The sequence below is a fragment of the Monodelphis domestica genome, chromosome 4, assembly GCF_027887165.1.
Source record: "Monodelphis domestica isolate mMonDom1 chromosome 4, mMonDom1.pri, whole genome shotgun sequence".
Taxonomy (NCBI): Eukaryota; Metazoa; Chordata; class Mammalia; order Didelphimorphia; family Didelphidae; genus Monodelphis; species Monodelphis domestica.
The window spans coordinates 34,083,852-34,109,135 of record NC_077230.1 but is presented as its reverse complement, the minus strand read 5'-3'; the positions used below and the strand labels follow the sequence as shown (position 1 = coordinate 34,109,135).

At 34.6% G+C, this 25,284-nt stretch overlaps 2 long non-coding RNA genes across 2 annotated transcripts; both read right to left on the bottom strand.

The window, feature by feature from the left end:
- Nucleotides 1-340: 340 nt before the first annotated feature.
- Nucleotides 341-6,108, bottom strand: LOC130453620 (uncharacterized). The gene is made up of 3 exons (XR_008911061.1): nt 5,870-6,108; nt 4,971-5,067; nt 341-2,178 (listed from the first exon to the last, which is right to left on the bottom strand). It is a non-coding gene; the product is annotated as an uncharacterized LOC130453620 (long non-coding RNA).
- A 13,718-nt stretch (nt 6,109-19,826) lies between these two features.
- LOC130453621 (uncharacterized) lies at nt 19,827-23,647 on the bottom strand. The gene is made up of 2 exons (XR_008911062.1): nt 22,352-23,647; nt 19,827-20,602 (listed from the first exon to the last, which is right to left on the bottom strand). It is a non-coding gene; the product is annotated as an uncharacterized LOC130453621 (long non-coding RNA).
- Nucleotides 23,648-25,284: the final 1,637 nt, after the last annotated feature.

Here is a 25,284-nt window from a genome sequence, read left to right as displayed (position 1 = left end):
GTGGGTTTTTTTTTTTTTTTTTAATGCACAGAGTTCTAAAAAAGAATGACAGGTGGCTTAGCAAATTGAGAGCTAGGCCTAGAAACAAGAGGTCCTTAACTCAGATATGGCTGGGGAGGTAGACTCTAAATGATCATCATAATGCAAACACCAACAACATAGAAATTGGTTCTGATCAAGTATACATGTAATACCCAATGAAATTGAGCAACAGATTCAGGAAGGGTGGGGAGAGGGCAGGGAGGGGAAGAATATAATTCTTGTAACCAAGGAAAATGTTGACTAAATATATTAAATTTTTAAAAAAGTCATTAATTCAAATGTGGCCTCATATACTCTTTTTTTTCATTTCATTTCATTTTATTTGTTTTTTAATTTGGTCAATTTCAAACATTAATCCTTGGTTACAAAAATCATATACTATTCCTCCCTCCCCTCCCCCTTCCCACCCTTCCCATTGCTGATGCGCAATTCCACTGGGTATTACATGTGTCCTTGATCATAACCTGTTTCCATGCTGTTGATGTTTGCACTAGGATGTTCCTTTATGGTCTACATCCCCAAACATATCCCCCTAGACCCATGTAATCAAGCAGTTGTTTTTCTTTGGTGTTTCTACTCCTACAGTTTTTCTTCTGAATGTGAATAGTGTTCTTTCTCATAGATCCCTCTGGGTTCTTCAGGATCACTGAATTGCCACTAATGGAAAAATCCATTACATTCGATTGTACCACAGTGTATCAGTCTCTGTGTACAATGTTCTCCTGGTTCTGCTCCTTTCACTCTGCATTACTTCTTGGAGGCTGTTCCAGTTCCCATGGAATTCCTCTATTTTATTATTCCTTTGAGCACAATAGTAATTCCATCACCAACATATACCATAATTTGTTCAGCCATTCCCCAACTGAAGGGCATCCCCTCATTTTCCAATTTTTTGCCACCAAAAAGAGTGCAGCTACGAATATTCGTGTACATGTCTTTTTCCTTATTATCTCTTTGAGGTACAAACCCAGCAGTGTTATGTCTGGATCGATGGGCAGACAGTCTTTTAGCCCCTTTTGGGCATAGTTCCAAATGGCCCTCCAGAATGGTTGGATCAATTCACAAGTCTACCAGCAATGCAAATATCCCAACTTTTCCACACCCCCTCTCCCCATCATTCATTACTTTCTTTTGCTGTCATGTTAGCCAATCTTCTAGGTATGAGGTGAGTTGTTTTGATTTGCATTTCTCTGATTATTAGAGATTTAGAACACTGTTTCATGTGCTTATTAATAGTTTTGATTCCTTTGACTGAAAATTGCCTATTCATGTCCCTTGCTCATTTATTAATTGTAGAATGGCTTGATTTTTTTGGACAATTGATTTACTTCTTTGTCAATTTGAGTAATTAGACCTTTGTCAGAGATTTTGTTATGAAGATTGTTTCCCAATTTGTTACTTCCCTTCTAATTTTGGTTGCATTGGTTTTGTTTGTACAATACTTTTTTAATTTGATAGAATCAAAATTATTTATTTTACATTTTGTCCCAAAAGCTATGATGTTTCGGCTTGTCATAGACTGTCTTGCTGAGGTCACTTATCCCTAGTCTATTCCACTGATCCTCCGTTCTGCCTCTTAGCCATTACCAAATTGTTTTGATGACCACTGCTTTATAGTATAGTTTGAGATCTGGTACTACAAAGGCTACCATCGTTTGAGATCTGGTACTACAAAGGCCACCTTCCTTTGTGTTTTTTTTTTCATTATTTCCCTGGATATCCTTGATCCTTTGTTCTTCTCCAAATGAACTTTGAGCTTTTCTTTGATGTTTGATAGAATTCCCTTGTTAATTCATCAGGCCCTGGGGATGTTTTTCTTAAGGAGATCTTTGATGGCTTGTTCAATTTCTTTTTCTGATATGGGATTATTTAAGAATTCTATTTCTTCATATGTTAATCTAGGCAATTTATATTTTTGTAAACATTCATCTATATCACCTAGATTAGCATACTTACTTTTAGCGAGCGATTGTCCAGTATAAGGAGTTTTCCACCATTTATTCCTTTACAATAAAATTTTACAACATACTCCTCCATTCCAATGCTCCATAACCAATTACCAACTTCAATATTTGTCCACTGTGTTGGCAATGTTTTAGGGGCTTCAGTAGAATAAGGACAGTAATCATCCAATACCTAGTGGTCAAGAGACACAATATTTAAAAAGCATCCATGGCTATATGTTAATATAACCATAGACAGCAAAAACTCAAAGGAGCCTTAGAGACCATTTGTTCCAAAATCATCCCTCATTTCACAGTTCGTTTTTTTATAAATTTTGCTTTTCAAGGCTGCTGTATTTCTTATCCCCACCACCCTTTTCTTTCATCTGTATGTCAAAAATTCACAGAACAACAAGAGATCTGAAGTGAGTTTTGTAAACCAGGAAAAAACTTTATTTTTTGCAATGAAAATACTTTGGAGCCTTTTTAAAAATAGCAGTATTCTAAAACAGGCAAAATACTCGATATATTTTCACTTAAGGAGTGATGACTTTGTAAGGGAATGTATTAATACTAAAATGTTTCCACCTACTCCAAGTTAAGACAAGATGAGAGGAAAATTATCTACATCCAAAGTGTATTCAGTTATTCTCCATGGCCAAAATAAATTGAACTAAAATCTACCTTTACCCAGGTAGTTTTGTCTCTTCTTTGGCCAGGAACACAGGCCACTTTACCCAATATCCACCCAGGAAGGAAGTTGAGGCAACTTGGCCTGGTGGGAGCTGCTGGGGTTTCTGGGTCATGGGAGGCAGAGGAAGGGTCATCATCAGGTTCTAAGACTAGAAGTTAGATTAGCTAGGTGTTAGCCAACTTTAGAATCTAGTGATGGTTCTTATAAAGGCAAAGAACCCTCAAGTCCCCAATTCCATCTTCCAGTGTCTGATATCCATAACTTTCCAATTGAGGTTACCATATCAGTTGAGAAACTGGTCAGGAACTATTAAAGTGCATCCTAGTTTTTTGTCTATTTCTACTGATGGGTAATATTTCTAGAAAGTAAATGGAAACAAATCTTACTTTTTTTTTACAAGATTTTGCCAAGTTGACCATCATGATTACAAATGTTAAATATATTCGATGTTGTCACTTTTAGGTTTGGAGGAAAGCTTGTATTTTATTGCCATTCATTATTTTATAAGTAAAAGAAAATTGAAAAAAAATGCCCATCTCCATTAGACAGTGTTGTGGGGGTCCTTTTTCAGTATCTATTAAGAGATGGGACCATCCTTGGAGGATTCAAAAGAATTCCTAATGTGAGGCAATTCAGAATTTTATTCTTGCTAGCTAGAGCACAAACAAAATCGGGCGGGTCAGAAATACTTCCTAATGCCTGGTGGGTGATGAAATCTTTAGTTGGACTTACTCATGTGTACATGTGTATCTCTTTATTTATGTATGTGTAAAAATATGTGTGTGAAGATCAATAGATATTTTCTCAATTGACCTCATACCTCATATTCTTTTTTTATTTTTAATATTTTTTCAAGTTTATATGATTCTTTTTCTTTCCCTTTTCCCCTCCCAGAAGCAATAAGCAATTCTACTGGATTGTACAAATGTTATCCCTTGATATCTAATTTTATATTATTCATTTTTACCATAGAGCTCAAACCCCAAATCATATATTCATATAAACAAGTTCTAGGTGTTAAGTCTTAAGTTTTTCTTTTTCATTTCTATTCCCATAGTTCTCTCTCTCAATATAGATAGCATTCTTTCTCATAAGTCCTTCAGGAATTTCCTGGACTATTGTATGCTGCGAGTAGTAAAGTTCATTATGTTGGATAGTTCTACAATGTTTCACTTTCAGTGTATATCATTCGATTGGTTCTGCTCATTTCACTCTGCTTCAGTTCATGGAGGTCTTTCCAGTTCATATAGAAATCAAGTAGGTCATCATTCCATATAACACAATAGTATTCCATCACCAATATATACCACAATTTGTTTAGTCATTCCCTAACTGAGGAACATCCCCTCATTTTCCAATTTTTGCCACCACAAAGAACTCAGCTATGAATATTTTGTATACGCATTTTTCCTTATTATCTTTTGGAGTACAAACGCAGCAATGGTATTGCTGGATCAAAGGATCAAATGTGTTCTTTTAAAGCCCTTTGCTCATAATTCCAAATTTCCCTCCAGAATGCTTGTATTAATTCACAACTCCACTAGCAATGCATTAGTGTCCCAATTCTGCCATATCCCCTTCAACATTTATTATTTTCCTTCATTGTCATATTGGCCCATCTGTGGCTCTCATGTTCTTTTTTTTGCTCAGTAACACAGGCACAGTAAATCAAGACATACACATGCAATCTCTCCTCTTATTTTGCCAACAACCGACAGTGGTATTTCTTGGTAAACTTTTACCATTTTACCTACCTGTTATTTTTTAAATATTGTACAGCCCCTTCAGAGACCCCTTCTGGCATGGAGGGAAAATTATCGTAATATGTTATCACTTCCTACATGCATCAGCCCATAACAATTCAACTTGCACTTTTCTCTAGGTTAAGTGTATTTCAATACTCTGTGCCATAATTTTAGAAAATTTTCAGCCAACAATATTCTGAGGCCAAAAGTTGAATCAATTATCCTTTGTCCTTAAAACATCCAAATACAGAGAATTCAAATGTTTTAAGAGTTCTTAATTATTCCCTTTTCTTGAGAGAGGTTCTTGAATGATCTCTGGGAACAAAAAAGAGACTTCAAGGCCAAACAGTTGCCGCTATGGTACTTTTGATCCTTACTCAGGTAATTTTATTCCTATGCATACTGATTAATAATTATGACAGAATGTTAACTCCTCAATCCAAGGTAAATTATAGTTTTCTAATTCAAGAGAAAGCTCACTCTCTAGTAATTTAAATGGGGAAACAAACTTAAATCTTTGATAAATTTAACATAATGAAAATTTACCTCTTGATCAATTTCTTCCCACTTGTGCACATTCTTTACTTGTTTGTCATGTTTTTTAAAATGAAAGAAGTTCCACAGCTTGCGTTCTTTGATATTGCTAGAATCATACAACATTTGAGAGTGAAATAATTATTAAAACACAAAATACATTCTACTATGACACAAAAAAGGATCTTAAATAGATGCACACTATAAAAATTTCATGAATTTCAATTCTGAAAAAAAGACAAAGCTACATGTTAAAAGAGTTTGGAGTTACACTTTTTGTAGGATACGTGCTATGTCAGCATATGTATTAGAGAAGGGGCAAGATCAAATTTGGCGCTATAGGTAAAAATATAAAACTAGATATGGAAGCCAGTTAAGTTAAATATGTGTGCATATGGCACAATATCATTTCTCTACTTCTTCCTCCTCCACATTAACCACAACTAATACATGATTTGTCTTGTAAGGAGTGATGGGGTCACTGATTTAGATCTCAAGTAACGCTAGATGTCAACTTGTAATATTTTATAGATGGGAAGTCTGTAACCTATTGATCAGAAAATACTTGAATTTGAACACATGACTAGGTGATAAAACTCCAGTCTGAATGCAGATAACTCAGATTCCATGTCCTATACTTTTCCCACTAAGTTGTTATTATCAGACTCAAAAAGAAATGGATCTCTCTGGGTCACATCCATAAACTGTGAAATTGACACCTTTACTCTATGCCAGCACCCTTTTGAGGAAGATGTGAACAACTGAGAAAATTCATATAAATAATGAAGTTCTTTTGTAGAAAGGGGCAAAAAACATAGCAAACAGTAGCCAAAGAGGTAAATTCCAGGAGAAATAAAATGTTTTGTTTATTAAGAATATTGTTATCCATATATAAAAAGTACATCTCTTACCGGAACCAGGAAAATCCCTTTTTAGCCTTTCCCTCTGTAGGTTTTCCAGTGCTAATAATCTCTTCCTCCACTACTATTTCATCTTCTTCTTTCTCTTTTTTTATTGTGGTCTCTAAGAAAAATAAATAATTCAATGAGTACAACAGTACACAAATATTTTACTAGGATTAGCAAGGGACAACAGCAATCTTTCATTGGTTACTATTGCTGACCAAGGCTTTGACATCTTATAAAGTGAAGAACCTACCTTTGGTATTGCTTTTAGAGCCAGAAGCCATGAAGTCACCGCTGGGAAGGTAACTATCTGAATATCTTCTCTGTGCCTCATTTTTCACACCTACAAAATGAAGGGATTAAAGTGGGTGGTCTTTGAGGTTCCTTCTAAGACTGATAATCTAGGATAACTATCAAGAAAATACTAGTCCCGCTGCAAGGGCAGTTAAAAACAAATAAAGCTAGATTGAAGAAGACTTAAAAGGATGAGACAGTCAAAAATGTTGATTAATCAGTTGGCAGTGGTGGTGGTGATCCTTATGTTTGAAAAGTACCAGTGACATCACAGAGTAATATTTTAACTTGTGTATGAATTGGATTTAAGTGAGTTGCACAAAATTGACTTTAGTGTCTTAGATGTCCAACCAAACTCTACGCACTCCACAGTGCTTACTTCAGCTACATTCATGGCTACTGAAGCATATTTTCTCATCCACCTATTCCAGGAGGAGGTCTTCACAAGCCTGGAGTAGATATCAACCTAACTTAACCCATCTGTTCAGTTTTAACAGGCTGCTCCACATGCTACAACTTCTTGGAACCACAGGTGAGAGCTGAGTGACAACTAGACACCAAAGGTAGATAAGCAGCCCTCAAAAGCGTTCAGCAAGCCCTCACACTAGAGGTTCTAATATTCTCTGAACAATAATCATATTAATTGTTGGTACTTGGCAGCCAAAAAAAAGTCAGCCCCTGAAGTACAGCATTCATTTTCAAACTGTTGCTCAATTCACCAGTATTCATTCTTCCAGATATCAGATTCATAAGGCTGAACCAGATTTCCTTCTGTTAGCAATGACAGTGATACTCCAAATGTTCACAGATTCACAGTGCAAAAGTAATGCAAGTAATGGATGGCACCCAGGAAAAAGGTGTTTTCTAATGAACAATTTATACAAGTGATATTTATAGCTAAAATAGGAAACCTTCTCTATTTGCCAATAAATAAATTTATGGCATATGGCATATGATAGATATAAACAAATTTTTGCCTAAAGAATAAATGGGTCTAAGAATGAATCATAGAAACAATCAATAATTTCATTAAAGACAATGATTATAAGGAAACAACATATCAAATTTTTTAGGATGAAGCCAAAGCCGTACTTAGAGGAAAATTCACATCTCTTATTGCTTATATCAGGTAAAGTAGAGAAAGAGCAGGTCATAAGCAAATTGGTGATACAACTAAAAATCCTAGAAAAGGACAAATTTAAAAATCCTCAATTAAACAGCAAATTGGAAATCATGAAAATCAAGCAAGGGTAGAATAGATTGAAAGTAAGAAAATCATAGAACTAATAAAATAAGACAAATAGTTTGTTTTATGAAAAAATAAAATAAATAAATCATCGGCATACTTGATTAAAAGGGAATTTTGATTTCATTAAATTAAAAAGGTTTTGCACAAATAAAACAAATGTACTTAAGATTAGAAATGAAAAAACAAATTCTGAGGAAAAATTTATAGCAATTTTTGACAAAAGTCTCATTTCTTAAATATATAGAGAACTGAGTCAAATTTATAATATACATCATTCCTCAATTGAGAAATGGTCAAAGGATTTGAATAGGCATTTCTCAGAAGAGATTAAAACTTTACATAGCCATATTTTAAAAAATTCCCAATCACTATTGATGAAAGAAATGAAAATTAAGACAACTCTGAAAAATGATCTCACACCCTTCAGATTAGCTAACATGACCAAAATGGAAAATGATAAATGTTGAAGAGGAGGTGGGAAAATTGGAAAACTAATAAACTTCATTGGTGATAGTGTGAATCGATACAACCATTCTAGAGACTTATATGAAACAATACCCAAAGGTCTATACAACAATCTCACTAAAGGTTCAGGATCCCAAATGGATCAAAGATAGAATAAAAGGAATTAACTGTGCCAAAATATTATTATCAACTCTTTTTATAGTGGCAAATAATTGGAAACTGAGGGGTTGTCCATTATTTAGTGGTTGAATGATCAAGCTGTGGAATATGGTTGTAATGGATTACTATTATGTCATAAGGAACAATGAACAGGATGAATTCAGAAAAAGTGAGCAGAACAACTATAACTAGAGACTATAACAGAAATATTATACAATGATCAACTGTGAAGAACTAAACCATTATCATAAAGCTTCCAAGGTAACACATGAACATACTATCAATGGTCAAGGAAGCTACAAAAAAAAATCTGAGTGTAGATCAAAACTTGACATCTTCCACTATAATAGTTATATTATAAATTATAAGTTATATTATAAATCTTCATGAGATTTCTATTGAATATGTGTGTTATGTGTCTTTATCATGATGGGAACCATATGGAAATAGGTATTACATAATAGTATGAGTATAACCTATATCAGATTCTTCACCCCCTCAGGTAGGGAAAGGGAGATGGGGGTATCTGAATTTTAAAATGTCAAAAGAAATGGCCAAAATTATTCCTATAAGTAATTGAATTAAAAAAAAAAAGATTTTGTTGCAATGAGACCAACAGAATGTTGATAAACCAAAATGGATGTCATTAAAGTAGGATGGATAATAGACTCTAAACAAAACCATGTCCAAACGATGTAATAAGAAATCATATAAAGATTGTCTTCAGGCTAAACATGATCATAGAGATTAAAAAAAAAGTCTTAGGTGGAAAATAAGTTGATTTTATAGGTCAAATGGATAGTTATAGGAAAAGAGGAACAAGATCTTTTTCTGTATTATTTCAAAACAAGGGAAAAGGACTAAATTATAAAAAAAAGCCTGAGCAAAAAAAATTGTACTGAAATCTTTTCTAAAAGCTTAAGTAATTTAGCAATAGTGTGGCCTGGATGTTGAGAAAATGAGTTTCCTATCACGGCATATTTTGAGGCAGAAGCTAAATGACATTCTGACATACATATAGGATAGATTTCTATAGCAATTAAAATGTTATAGTAGAATATTTCCAAGGTCCCATATAGTTCAATCACCAAGAGAGGGATCACCAATAGTTGAGAAAGCCTTATAAAGCAGCTAGCATTCTCATTATTAGAGATATGAAGGGAAAAGGAATAGACACCAGAGATTCGGTGAGTGATGGAAACATTTGTTGCAAATTTCTCTTTTCTATCAGAAAACTTTAGGGTCAAATGTTTTGAGCAAGGATATATGTCTTACCTGAATTGAAATCCCCTTGGGCTAATAATTGCCCTGGTGATAAATCTTCATTTTTTATCTCGTTAGGTTTTATTTTAAATTGTTCTAGTAATAATTCTTCTTCTGGGGCCAATGGTAAAAATGTGCCTTCTTTATTTGATTCTTCAGGTTTCTGTTCCATATTCACTTTGTATGTGTTCATGTCTTTATATTTCTCTTGAAAAATGTTAGCCTGAAATTTACCAAATGAACCAACATAAATCTATTAATTACACGCTATTCAATCCTGTTCCTCTCCAACAGTCACAATCACCCATCTCATTTATTCCTGCTAGCCACTTATCTGACCTCTTTATTCTCAAATGACCCCTTAAGATCTATTACATTCAAAAACATATGCACAAATTCCATGACTAGTAGCTATTGAATAAAACCAATCAGGATAGGACGAGAGATTTACATGAGATTAGAGACAGGGATAGGTTTGGGAATTGAGATGGGGACATGGATGGGAATGGGAAGAGGGAAAGAGATATCATGTAGATAGGAATGAGGTTAGGGATAGAATCCAAAGCTTAAAAGCTCTCCCAGCTAAGAATTGTGTTTTTCAAGGCAAGGTGACACCTTCACTGCCATTTAGTTGCAGGAAGCTGCCAAAAGCAGTAAGATGTTACTGACCTGGTGAGCTTCAGACATCCAGGATGGACATCAGGGGGACCACTTCAATACATATCACTTCCTAACACTACAAAATGAAGCCTCTCTTCCTGCATAGTTCTGTATATACAGGGGGAAAGACAGTTTCTGCTTCTAGGAGGAGTATAATTTAGTAAAATGGACTCCAAGAGATGTTCAAAAACAGTCAGTGGAAATACCATAATAGCTGAGAAATTACAGTGACAAGCCCTTTTGCAAACTAGAAGAATGTTAGGGCAGGTCTGATGAGTAAGTAACCTGGCCTTAGATAGAGGTATAGATATCGACACATACACACATACACATATATAAATAAATGTGTGCATGCATTTATGTGCATATATATGTATATACAGACACACAGATTTACATGTGTATAGAAAAAAGGAAAAATGATATTCACTACTAAGAGCTTCTTCCATGTCTGGTCTTCTCGTCCTCAGCTAAGCTCTGGGTATATAAGATTTATATGACTACAAAGATATAGATATAGATATATGCATATATATATATATATATAATAAAAAATTTATGTCATGGTACTCTGGGAATTAAGTATGGAACCCTCTGGTGTCAGAATATGGAAGGTACTGGGTTTAGACTTTATCCAATAACAACAGGAAAGCCTTGATAATATGTGACCGAGACACTGGGTTTAATCCTCAAATACAAAAAGAATTTACTGATGTGATAGATGGCAGAACCAGTCTAACTAATCTTTGTGAAATCATTGCCAAATGGCGCTTGCTATCCATTCCATCCATTCTACCACTGAGACCCCAGGACTTCTGAAGCATTCCATCTTGTGCTTCAGCTGAACCTTATTTTAAATGTTGTACTTTCCACTTAGAGTATCGAGTAAGAGTGTCTCAAGATCAGGAAATGTTTCATTTTTTCTATTTATAACTCCAGAGCTTAGCAGCATTTTGCACACATCCAGAGGTACTTCAATTAGTAGTTACAATGATAGCATAAAAGTAGGGGAAATCGATTGTAAGGCCTACATTCTAGCAGACTTCAGAGGCACATTCACAGAGAAAATAATAATAAAAAAAGCCTGGTGGGCCTTCTTCACTTCAGAAGGAAGAAAGTTACTGATTCACATCTTAAGACCTAAGAGTAGTTAATAGCTGCAACGGAGTAAGGGAAGCAAGGAAGAAGGATACCCCAGCCGATGATCCTTTCTCTTGATCAAGTAGACACAATTCATGGATTAGTAGTAGTAGTAGGCTGGGGTTCCCAAATGATTTCCATACTGGATTTTCTAAAGAGTGATAAGTAGAAGTAGGCAGAGAGTAGTGATATGGGAGTTTTGGTCAATTCACCTATCATAAAGCAGTCCTCTTAGGCCAAGAAGAGTTTAAGTAAGATTGAAAAGTTTTGTTTTGACTGATCAAAAGAATGGATGAATGAAATAGGAAGCATTTATTTCATGCATTATTATGGGCACCATTCTCACTGACTGCTTTGCTTTCCACCACTTTTATCACTGTGAACACAACTAACATTCAATAAAACTTGATTAATGGGGAGGAACTGTGCTGTCTTACCTGCTCAAAGATAGCTTGGATGTTTTTTCTACATCCCTGATCTTCTTCTATTAATATTTTCAGTGCCCCAATAACAAATTTCAGGTCACTGTAGAAGAAAAGGTAGCAGTTTCATACAACTGGCAATCAAACCATCTTGGAATTAAAGAGATTTGGACTCAAGTTCTAGTTCTAGAACCTAGTTGTTAGTTTCCACTAATTAGTTGTATTAACTTGGGCAAGTCACTTAGCCTTTCTAGGCTAGGTAGGAACATCTATTTGGTTCTCTACCTTTTAGTTCAACATTTTTTAAAATATATGTATGCATATATATTTTAAATATCATTCCAGAAATCTCCTAGATATCTAAAGTAATTTCTGTAGACCTCTTAAAATTGCAATTGAAATTCTTAGCTCATTAAATTCTCTAAAGGTTGTATACAAGTTGTAACCAGTTTTGATGAAGTCCATCCATCATTATCTATGAGACAAATGCAGCACACCCCTAATGAGTTATGATTTTGCCACTGAAAAAGGTGTTTATGGGCTTTCATAATGATGTTCTTCAGTACAGTCAGAGGGGAAAGGTACAAATACAAAAATCAATATAATAGAATATATCTAATAGGCAAAAACATTAGCTTGAAATGATTCAGTATATCAGAAAGATATTGATTAGATTAACATATGATCTTTAAAAAAATTAACTCTTAACACAAGCAATCAGCAAATAAAATAAGCGTAACAAAGACATAGTCAGGGACGTCAAAAATCCTTTTCTCCAATTCCAATAGACTTCTTTTACTCTCCTGGAGTTTAATAAATTAAAGTAGTTAGGAAACAATAAACTTCCAGATCTCTTTTTAAAGTTCATTCCCCTCCGCACTATTTATTAACTATTTGCACTTCATTTGTCAGAACTCGGAAATTTCTGATAGAAGCAATGGGCAGAATTCTCTACTCTGTGTGTTGAGAATATTTAAGAATATCAAAACTTTTGACATGGGCACTGTACCCCGAGAAACTCAGGCAAACTATTTTGGACAGAGAGACACACCTCCAGGCTACACCTAGATCCTATCAGGCTATATCTCAAGATATTTTTTTGTTAAGGAATCTTTATGCCTCCAGGCAGACCCAAGTCAGATGACCAACTCAACCCCACCAAATGCCTGAGTGATTATTAACACTCTAGGTCATGTCCACACCATGACATAGCATCTGTTGTAAAGAGTATAAAATCTCCAGAACTGATGTCGTCTGGGGGGACAGCTTTTACATCTATACTGTCCTCAGGGTAGCAGCCTTTCCATTCATGCTGTCTTCCCAAGGAACTGCTCCCCATCTTGCTGCTCCACCTTGCTATCCTCCTGGCCATTCTCAACATTGCCTCCTAAACTAATAAATTTCTCGTTTTGTTTTTAAGCTAAATTTTGGAGTCTTGCATTCTTGCCAAAGGTATCCTTCCTGAACCCCAGGGGTACACATCTGAACCCCATAACACTTTGTCAGAATATTTCAGTTTGGTCTCTAATTTAAGCAGTCTAGCCTGTTGCATATTCTTTTTTTTTTAAACCCTTACCTTCCTTCTTGGAGTCAATACTGAGTATTGGCTCCAAGGCAGAAGAGTGGTAAGGGCTAGGCAATGGGGGTCAAGTGACTTGCCCATGGTCACACATCTGGGAAGTGTCTGAGGTCAGATTTGAACCTAGGACCTCCCATCTCTAGGGCTGGCTTGCAATCCACTGAGCTACCCAGCTGCCCCCTAGCCTGTTGCATATTCTTGAGAAGCAAACAAAATGGAAAATATGCAGTGCAAATACAAACTGCTAGTAAAAAAAAAAAACAAGAACTAATATGCACTAGTTAGAGATCAAGCAATTCAAACTGTTCTGTGAGAGTTCCTAGCATGCTTTGTAAAAGCATTTTTCCTCCAAAAAAAAAAAAAGGGAAGAATGAATGGATTTTATTTAAAGAGTAAACTCAAAGAAGGGCAAAACTTCAAGGGAGAACAATAGCATATTTTCATATGAAAGAAAGATTAGTCCTCGATGTTTGGGGTAGGAAGGAAAAAAATAAAATCTAAAATCCATTGATTTGTGTTGTGCCCTCAAAAAATAAAAACAGCAGAGGGGTCCCCTTTCCTGTGAAAAAAATCCTGAGTTGCAAGCCGGGTGCCAAGGGTCAGTTTAAGAAATTCAGCTTATAAACTAGAAGGGGGTGGGGCTGAATAGCATGGTGTCACTTTTCCTCACTGAAAAATGGCTAGCACAGGCTCAAAAACCCACCTGGAGTGGGGAAAAGACTGGCCAAAAATTGGGGAATCTCACCCTCTGTGCAGAAACTTGAATCAGAAATAGCAGTGGGAGACTGCAGCTGAGCACTCTTCCCAAGAGCATGCAGGGGGAGGAGAAACCACTGCTAAGATCTGGTGGTGGGTGGCAGCAGCAGTAGTGGGAGGAGAGCTGGTTCAAGCAGATGGTGGGGAAAGCAGGTGGGCGGGCAGAAAAGCATGCTTGAAAAAATTTATCTATTCTATCTTAAAAAAATATTTGAAAATTCTCTTTGTGGTAAACCAAAATGTAAAGATTAAAATTAATATTCTATAAATTTTATTTTTAAACTTTTATTAATTAATAACTAAAATAAAAGAACTACCGATACCCAGGACCAGTCATGAAAGAAGAGAGCAATTGAGAGGAGCTACAGAACTTATAAACAGTTATGTGAATTGACTCAAATGTGCACAAAGGGAAAAGTATTCTGGGTAATGTAGTAGGGTTTCAAGATTTTCTAACTATACACATGAGTATTCCCTATTTCAATGAAATTATACATCTAGCCTATATCTCTACTTACTCAAATATTATTTAATGAGCTCTAAAGATAAAATAAAAACACACAACTCCAAAATTATGCCACATGATTCTCCCAATCACTGTATCAAAAGTAATCACAGCTCACTTGAATTGTGATTTTTCTCATATTAGAGGTGCAAGAAAGGCCTAAACTTGCATTTAGAAGAAATGTGAATAATGAATTTTGCACTATGTCTGCCTGTCTATCTGCCTGTCATGATAATGTCATGTCATGATAATGGAGATGGAACATGCTCAGAGCTGTCCCAGCCCTGTGACAGGAGGAGGTATGTGTGTGGGGGGTGTTATCGCATCTCCTCCTTTGATTCTCCAGGGCAGTGATGGCAAAACTTTTAGAGAGCAAGTGATCAAACTGAAACCCTTATGATGCATGTAAGAACAACTGACTTTACTCCAGACAGGGGAAGGAGGAAATGTTCCCATTTGACTGCTAGGCTGAGGGGCAAGTGATATAAGAATTGTCCTTGCGCACATGGAGAGGGGAAGGGAGCAGCCCCTCCAGCCCACCTGCTATAGGTTCACCAAAAAGGCTCTAGGATAGTGATGGCAAACCTTTTAGAACCTTTTAGAGACCATGCCACCCAGCAACCAAGTGTCCTCTGCCCTTACTCAGACAGGGGAGGGAGAAAGAGAGGAGAGTAGCCTGAGCACTCCACTCAGGAATGGGAGTGAGTACTGAGGGGTAAGGATGCACAGTGGAGAGAGGGGAAGGGAGCAGTCCCCCTACCCCAAGTTCTTCTACCTTTCAAGTAATTAACTCTTCCATGGAAGGCATATGTGTGTCCACAGAGAGGTCTCTCTGTGCCATCTTTGGCACATGTGCCATAGGTGTACCATCATGACTGTAGGGCATTTGGCAAATAATTCTCTCCTGAACAGAAGGAGGATGGGCTGTCCTCCCCACTCTAAGAGTCTGGCAGCTTTTTCCATGTGGACACAAGATCTTTAGGGCTCAATTCAGCAAACTTGAACCTCTAACTGCCTGTCCTACATAAATAATCCAACATCAGTCTTGAGGTTATTGTGTTCTGCATAAAATCTACATTCTGAATTTCAGAGGTCCAGAGAGCCTGAACTGCATTCAGACCCTGTGTTTATTAAGCCTATGTTTTATGAAGAGGAAATACATAGCTGTCTCACAGAGTAGATCAAGTACTTTTGCACTTCCGTATTTGACCAAATTTTTCTGTTCAATTTTCCTTGGAGCTACTGGGTAGAGGCAAAAGGAAGCAAAGACTGAGAGAAATGCCTGATCTTTCCTTCAAGTGGTCTGGTCTCCCCAAGACTAAAGTAGTCATTACATGCTTAGGTCGAAAACAGGAAAGACCTTAATGGAAAGGGAGAGGACAAAGCATCATCCCAATACTCTGGACCCCAGTATCCTGTGTAAAGGGAATTCTTTACTGTCTATCCTGAGTTAACACTATTAAGTACCCCTATTTAGTACCTTCACTAGATGGAAAAAGAGGATTAACTCTCCTTTGTCTCCTTTTAAATTGAACCAACAAAAGATTAAACACCATACTTAGTACTAGATGAGAATCTAGCAAGGTACTTAGAGAATTCACACCTCAGTCAGCCAGGAATCTGTGAAGCTTTTTGATGAGAATTTAACCTTCAGAAGGTGAAAAGTTGATCCTACCCATACTGCCCCATGGGCAGGGCTAGACAATTTGGAAACTGTGACTGACCCCTGAGAAGAGGGGAGGGGACAAGAAGTCACCATAAAAAGCAAACCCTGAACTTCTTTAGGGCAGAGTGATTGTCTTTGAGAAGATAGTCTGAAGAGATTGTCTTCTGGAGATAGTCTTACATAGTCTTCAAGGGAGCTTTGCTGGAGACTTGCTTGGATCATGGGTTTGGAACTACGCTTCTAATTGGACTCTGACTCTAGGATTATTCCCTTGGGTGAGTAAAAGGCTGATCCCTCTCCTAGATTTTAGAGAGCCTAACTTCCATCTTGGAGGAGGCTGCAAGGTTCCTGGTTAGAGCTAATTAATCTCTTCCTGGATTAAGCAGACCCAGAGAAAAGCATTTAGATTGATAGGATAGATAACTCCTCCATCCCCCTTACATTTCTCTTCTTTATTGTTTCCTCTCTATTTGTAAATAAATTCTGACTCAAGTTGTAATAAGTACTGGCAATCACATAATTTCATATAATCATCATCCAACCGCTAATTTTAAACTTTACAACTGTCACTGTTATACTTCTTTGGGAAATTCCTATGCCTATTTGATATCACAGGCACACAGCTGAGTTATATTTTACTCTTTTCTCTAGGTAATCCAACTCAAAATGTGAATATTAATGGCAGCAAGGATAGGTAGGTGGCACACTGGATGTGTCAAGCCTAGAGTAAGGAAAGTCTCATCTTTTAAGTTAAAATTCAGTCATCAAATCAAACACTTATTAACTGTGTAACACTAGGCAAGTCACTTAATCATGTTTGCCTCAGTTTCCTCACCTGTTAAATGAGCTACAGAAGGAAATAGCAAACCACTCTAGTATTTTTGCCAAGAAAACTCTGAAGAGTGTCCTAGGAAGAATTATACAACTGAACAACAATATGACAATAAGTTGTGACTCTAGGAAACTACACTGTCTTAACTTTGCATCTATCTTGTAGTGACCATAGATATTTGAAAAAATTCATCCTTCTATATGTTCAATAATGCTAGAAAGCAATGAGTGCAAAAAACTCTGAATTTTTCACTAAAACAGTGTCAATATTTAAGAAGTCCTGGAGAGATACAATCAGAACTGGACATTATCACTAGATGTATGAAGAGTCTAAAATATATTGTGCATTTGAAGAAACCTAGGGAGTTTCATGCTTGATTCAACACTTTTAGGAACTAAGGAACAATCATCATGCTTAGGAGACTCTAGCCTTTTTGTGCTATTTATGTTGAACATGAATTTACATAATAGGGAGTCAGTTAAACACTCTAAAATAACATTTTTAAATCTATTCTTCTGCCTAACATTTTTTTGCTTATCCATTGCTCTCTCTAGATCTTTTTTTGTCTTAATTCACAAAAAATATATTCTCATGAACAGCTAATTGGCTGAGTGTATAGAGAGATTCTGGAGATGGGAGGTCCTGCATTCAAATCTGGCCTCAGGTTCTTCTTTGCTATGTGACCCTGGGCTGGTCTTTTGACCCCAATGCCTAGCTCTTACTGCTCTTATGCTTTGGAACTGACACTTAGCTTCAATTATAGGACAGAAGGTAAAGTTTAAAAAAACATTCTTTTTGTTTTTGTTTTTATCTGTTCTATTTGCTTTACATCAAAGTTTATCAAGATGTTTCCAGATTTCTTCTATTCCTGATATTTACTTATTTTAATGCATTATATTATTTCATTCTATATATTTATGAGCCAGAAATGATGAGGCTATTCCTCATCAGGAAAATATTATCCAAAAAACCCACTGAATATATACATTTTTTAAATTGAGTCTCCAATATGGAAATCTTCCCAGTAAATGGAATTTAGAGGCAAAAGTATATTTTTATATTATTATTAATCTTTCACTAAGTTTTGTCTAAAAAAACCACTAGTTTACATACTCAATAAAAGCTTACATATATATTTTTATACCTATATATATGTATATATATATATATATATATATATACCTGGCCATCCAGTACCATGGTACTCTTGGACTTCTACAAATACTTGTTTGTCCTCTCACAATAGTGATATCTCCAATTTTTTCCTTTAAATGGAGAAAATGTTTAGAAAGTGTAATTACAATATAGGCCTAAAGCTAAGAAATCTCAAGAACATGCTTAAAATAAACAAACAAAATCCACTCTCCTAATGTGCTAATGTTTAAAGATTTCATAATTGGATAAGAAAGAGGTTTTAAGGAGGCAGTAGTAAATACTTTTATACTTTTTGCAAAATGAAATATATACCAATATACCCATATACACACTTTGAAAGATTAAATATATTCTTTGATCTTTCTTCCAAAGACATTATCATTATTAGAGGAAGGATGGGCATTTCAAAATTATAGTAAAACATTTTAAAGGGTTTGCCAAAACATCTAGCTAAATAGCACAGAATAAAAAGCTAGAGCCTGCTTATGCATCAGCATAACAACATGAGCAACTAATTCAATCATAATATCTTAAGCATCTAAAAAGTGCAAGCCCGTGTGTTGTCCTGGGGATATAAAGATAAAACATTCCTTCACCTCCAGGGGCTTACAGATTTGTAGACCAGCATTTTGGGGAAAGCCTTAGAGATAGGATACAGAAAGACATAAGGAAAAAGATTGTTGGTCAGAGATTGTTGTGAAAAGGAATCTTAATGGAAATGTTAAAAACGAGAATAATAAAAGAGGTCTAAAATTAACTGGTCCTCAAACTGAACCTTCAAAATTAATAAAATTACTCAGGATTACTTGACAATAATTAAGAGTTCATAAAATATTCTACCATGAGGAAGTCCCAGAAGATAATTAACTCGGAAATCCAGGGGTTCAAAAACCCAAAAACAAAAATGAGAGAGGAAGGATTCTGTATTCTGGAAGGCCTGAGAAAAACTGGAAATCATGTGATACAAATTAAGGTTTGAATAGGAAAGGGCTATATAATTTACCATAATGTATTCAAGTTGCATATACAACCTTAATATCAACTAATACCCATACAGCATTCAAAATTAGAAAAACAACAGGAATAAGACCTCTTAGACCAATATTTGTGAGGCATATTGATGGTAAAAAACTAGGGGGTTTGTGATCATAATAAAAGAAAAAATAGAAATTTTGCACTACTGAGAAAGATTTAACATGAACAAAATCAATGCAACTAGAATAGAAGTGAAACCCCAAAGTCATCAAAGGCAGGAAATCAAGGGAATATGTGTACACTTACACATTCTTTGTCTGAATACAAAGTGTCCGTTAATTTGGGAAAACCTGAACAAATGCTGTGATATATTATATAATGAGATATTATTAAGTTTTTGAAATTAACAATAAGAATTCTACAAGACATTAAAAAAACCCATATTAAATAATGTAAAGTAAGCAGAAACAGAAGGCTCTTTAAAACTAAGGTAAATTAAAGCAGCATTAAAAGATTGCCATCCTCTGACTAATTGTAATGGAAAATCTTAGACTGGGACAAAAGCTAGAGATATAAAAATATACATACACATACACACATGTATATATCTCCGTTGTTCAGAAAGGAGCAAAAACTATCAGATTCAGTTGCTGTATTTATTGTTCAGTTTTGCTTAATTCATTCTCTATACTACAAATGATAATTCAGTGGTGAAGGTTGGAGTGCATCAGAGAAGACTAGAATGGAAATCTCAGAGACATTGATAAAATTGCATAAAAGAGCAACAATAAAAAAGTATGTAATAAATTAAGATGAAGTTACTCAAGAGTAGGAAAGGAAACGTTTTAAAGAACAAAAATTTTATTTTAATATTGTTATGATAAAAAAGAAAGAATTTTGCGTTTCTGCACTTTTTTATTTGGTTCACATAATACCTGTACTATGAGCGAATCCATAAAATATTTCTTCCTTTCCTCTGACAACTCGAGGAGTTCGATAAGTTCTGACTTGACTTCAGGTGGTTCGCGGCCAATTTCAATCCTAGGTACAAAATATCCACATTTAATTTATGTACTTTGGATTAAGACATAGCCATGCAAAAAGCAGAATGGGGAAATTCAGCTAAGCTGTCATTCTTACAAAAACAAAACAAAACAAAACAAAACAAAAAAACCTCTTCAGGTTCAAGGAGCATTATTTGCCAAGAAAATAAAAATTCATTAACTAAAAATAAATGCAAACGAAAATTAAGGGTTTGCTTGAGATGTGATAGAGTATTCAGAAAGGAAGGTGCAAATGGGTCCTAAAATGTCTTGTGAACTGCTGAACAGAAAAAAAGAGGGTCATTTCCTAGCAAAAGAAGTCAAAAAGAGAAATTATTTAAACATGTTAATTAGGCTATCTTTCTCCCCAATTTTTCTGTTTGAACACATTGCTAAAGAAATTTCCAAATCAAAAACAATGATCTAGCAATCTCTGCATCTTAAAGAAATGTGGGAAAATTTACTTACTGGAAAGGAGAATCGTCCATTTTTTTAAAAGTAGAGACGATTTCTGCTTCATCCAATCCAATTAGATTGATGTCACCTATTTTAATAATCTGGTCAAATACACGGATACTGAAAAATAGAATTGCATAGTAATTAAAATTACATTGAAGATTTTTATGACCTAAAAGTCCAATGCATGTGTATGATTAGAAGATATGGTACTAATTTAAGAGATAGACTTCAATGACTCATCATACCATTACTATAATGGCTGCCACTTACAAATTTTTCAGTCACCACTTCTCTACAAATTAATCAGAAGACTTAGAGGGCTGGTGTGTCTCAATAATTTCATTACCGTGCAGCTTGTCTGGGGATTCTTCCAGGGATTCATCCCTGAATATTTTTTTTTTTTAAGTAGGCTTCAAGGATGATTAGTGTTCATTACTGGGTCTGTACTCCAAGCCTTTCCAGCTGGCTAAGTCTCAATAATGAAATGAGATTGAAAAAGGAAAGGACTTTGGCAGATCTTGGAAAACACAGTGAGAAGGATCCAAGAGAAATCATCCACAAACACAGATGCCCTCCTACAAACAATTATCAGAGTATTGTTTCAATTTTAATATTCTTCAGAAAGTCAATAGGATCTGCAGAAACTAAAACAAATGATTCTTCTGAGGTATCAGACAATGCCCCACTGACTGAAGACTGAGTAAGGAGACGATAATTCAGAAGGAAACTTCTAGTTGATATTTTTATTGTAGAGACCTTGGGTGATAATAAACAGATAAATGTCATCATAGAAACTGAGGAAAAGAAAACAACTTTGGGAGGTTAAGAGGAGAAAATTTCCACCATTTATTTGGGATATTCAGGATGGGCAGCTAAAGAAATCAATTCTGTTACAATCTAGGAAGCAGGAAAAAATTCTAAAACCATCTGGGCTAAGTGAGTTGGGGATGAAGAAGTAATGAGCCTCAGGCTTTGAAACAGAAAGCCTGATGGCGTTTTTTGCTTTCAGTTCTATGTAACAGCGTGTCATCTCAGGAAGAATTCTATTTTAAAGTCCAAAATTACATCATGAGCAAGGACATAGAGGGTACCATTTGACCCCAGTTGCATAGTAAATTCTTACAAGGTTAAAGTTATGATTTGGCAACCTATTTGCATTTCTTATTTTTTTCCTTTCTCAAGGATTCACTTTGGGCAGTTTATAGTAATATTTTAAATGTATATTCCTACATTCCTATATCTAGGAAGCCCTCTCTCAATTCAGGAATTATTTTATTGTATAGTCAAATTTCAATAATCTCTGAAGATAGTTGCCAGTGTCTCATGGATACCATTTTTTCTAATACAACCAAAGTATCCCCCACACCCAGATTTTCTCACATTTATTTAGTATAGATCTTTTCTGCACACAATAGTAATTTGTTTGTTGCCTAGTCAATTCAGTTTTTCATTTCTCCAAATCAAGAACTATTTTCCCACTTTCTTTATATCCCTTCATGGAGAGCACAGGTTCTGGAATGGTATAGATTTATAAATACTTGTTAATTTGACCTGATTTGGAAATAGCTGGGCACATGTTTACAATGGGCTCATTATGGCAATTATTAAAGACCTTCTCAATGATCAAGAATAAAGTCACAGTTTACAGACCTAGTTGGAGTGGAATTATAGAATCTTTGTTTCCAAGCCAATTCCATTTCCTTACTAGCTTGGTCATGACAATATTTTTAAAGTTGATATTTCTGTATTTTTCAGAGATTTTATTTGTGTAGTCACTTTCCATGTTTACAATATTAACCCTTTTTAGAATGATGTTAAATCCTCCCTACAAAGTCAATTCTTATAAAATTACAAAACCAAACTCACCATCCAAGTTTGTGAACTGCACCTCCTTCAATAATTTCAGTTATAAAAACCCCTGGTTCCTTTCCATCCTCATCTGCTGGATCAAAGAAGATACAAGTACAAAGCCCCAGTTCGTTGTCACCTATAAATACAAAAATAATAATAGTAATAATAATGAAAGCCTAAAACATCTGAAGCAACAGTAAAAATAAAATTTCCTCCCAGTACAGTTGGCCTGGTCACTCTAGCTTTGCAATGGAATTATATATCTGACTCTGTTTACAGTCTGCCCTAGACCAATGATTTTGCTGAACTTTCTAACTTTCAGCATGTAAGCACATTAAAATATTTTTAATGATTAAAATTTTTTCTAAGGACATATAAAATCTATTTTAAGTTCCAAATTCTTTCCTGCTCACCCTGGTCTCCAACCTCATTAAAAAGGTAAGCAATTTGATAAAGATTATACATATGCAGTCATGTAAAAAATATTTCCTTCCTTATTCATCATGTTGAAAAATAAAACATACCAGGAAAAAAGGAAAATAAAGTAAAAAAAATATGTTTTGCTCTGCATTTAGATTCCATCACCTTTTCCACTGTAAGTGGATAACATTTTTCAGTTCTTCAGAACTGTCTTTCAATCTTTGTATTTCTGGGCATAGCAAAGTCATTTACAGTTGATCATTGCATAGCATTGCTGTTCATGCACCCAGTGTTCTGCTTCTGTTCCCTTCATTTTGCATCAGTTCTATATAAGTGTTCCAGGTTTTTTGAAATCATCTTAATCATCATTTCATGTAGCACAATAATATTGTTGCAATCACATACCACAAATTTTTCAGCCATTTCACAATTGAATGTTATCCCTGAAATTTTAAGTTCTTCAACACAAAAAAGAAGTGCCATAAATTATTTTGTACATATAGGGATTTTTGTTTCATCTTTTAAAAATTTCTAATCTCTTTGGGATACTGTCTTAGTCGTGATATTGCCAAGTCAAAGAATATGCACAATTGTATAGCTCCTTGATCATATGTCCACATTGTTCTCTAGAATAGATGAATCAGTTCACAATTCCACCATCTGTACCTTAGTGTCTCAAATATTCCCCCATCACCTCCAACATTTTTCATTTTCCTTTCCTGTCTCGTTAAGAAAATTTGATAGGCATGAAAAGTAAGAGTTGTTTAAATTTGTATTCTTCATAGTGATTTAGTGCTTTTTTATGTGGCTAGAGACAGTTTTTATTTCTTCATCTGAAAACTGATTATTCATATAATTTTAGGATCTATGAATTGGGGAACAGCCTGTATTCTTTATAAAGTTGATCCAGTGCTCTATATCTTTGAGAAATGAGGCCTTAATCAGATCTTTAAATTTTTTCCCATTTTTCTTCTTTCCCTCTAGTCTTAGCTATATTGGTTTTGTGTGGAAAACTTTTAAAGGTAATGAAAATGATCCATTGCACCTCCTATAATGTTCTCTGTCTTTATTTGATAATTCTTTTCCCCCTAATTTAAATCTGGCATTACCCTGAATGCATAAATCGAATGCCACTTTGACCTTATCTTGATACATGATGTGCGGCATTGGTCTACATCTAGTTTCTGCCAAAATGCTTTCTGGTTTTCTCAGCAGTTTTTGACCCAGTGAGTTCTTGACCCTAACATATGGATTTTTGCATGTAAGAAACACAACATTACTAAAGTCATTTCTACTGTGCATATTGTGTGTACCTACTCTATTCCACGGATCCACTACTCTTTCTTCATCAATAATAGATTAGTTTGAAGATAAGTACTTTATAATAATACACTTTGGTATCTGGTATGGTTAGATCATCTTCTATCATATTATTTTTCACTAAACAAGGACAAGAATATCAATGGAAATAGTGCCTTATTGCTATAACTCACCTTTGTGAAATTATTTTAAAAGTTATGATATCAAAAATATTTATCAGTTAAACTTACACTCCTTAATCTTAATTTGGGAATTATTCCTAATAATTTAATATTTTCTATATTTGATGTTTATTGATGAGAAAAACAAATTAATAAAAATAAAATTGATGAAAAATGGCATACATGTATGAAATAAGCAATTTTATAGTTAAAGCTTACCTTTGTCTATTTGACAAGAAAATAAATCGAGGTTCTGGACTCTTCTTTGCATCATTTTTTCACAGAGAAGATTAAAAGCTATCAACAAGCTTCTTGAACAAGAAAATATTCGATCTTTACTTGAAAAAAATTAAAAAAAAATTTAAGTGCATGGGCAACAAAATATAAATAATTTCAAAGTACAGTGGTGTGTTAATTTTATTTAGAAAAATTAGTTTTCTTGATCAGTCTTTTGACATTAATTGATACACCCCTTAAAAATTCTTTTTATCTTAGTGTTAGACCCCAAGATACACACTAATGATATTTCCTTTCACAATGTATCTCATATGTTCAAATTTACTCCTGTATGTTGATTAAATTTGAGGGGGGAAAATCAGCATTATACCTAATGGAAGGGGAGGAATTCTAAAGGTATATACAATTTTGCTATAGCCTAATTAATGTTTATGGTAAGTGGTACAAGGCACATTGACTCACATTCTTTTCTTTATATTCTAAAACCATCCTTTAATGTTAATTAAATATTAATATTAATTAATGAATTCTAATTATTAATGATCATTAATAAATTATTATTTTCAATTAATCAGAATTTATAATATAATGATTATATGCTATCCTATCCTATCATATTATTATATTTATACAACATAACACATTATATTATAATAATTTAATTATTACATAATCAATTATTGATTGATTATCATTAATAATTGTTATTAATTAATAATTGTTATTAATTGACTATTAATTCTCAACCATTAATTAATAATTGATATTGATTACTTACAATAATTATTAAGAATCAATCATTAATTATTC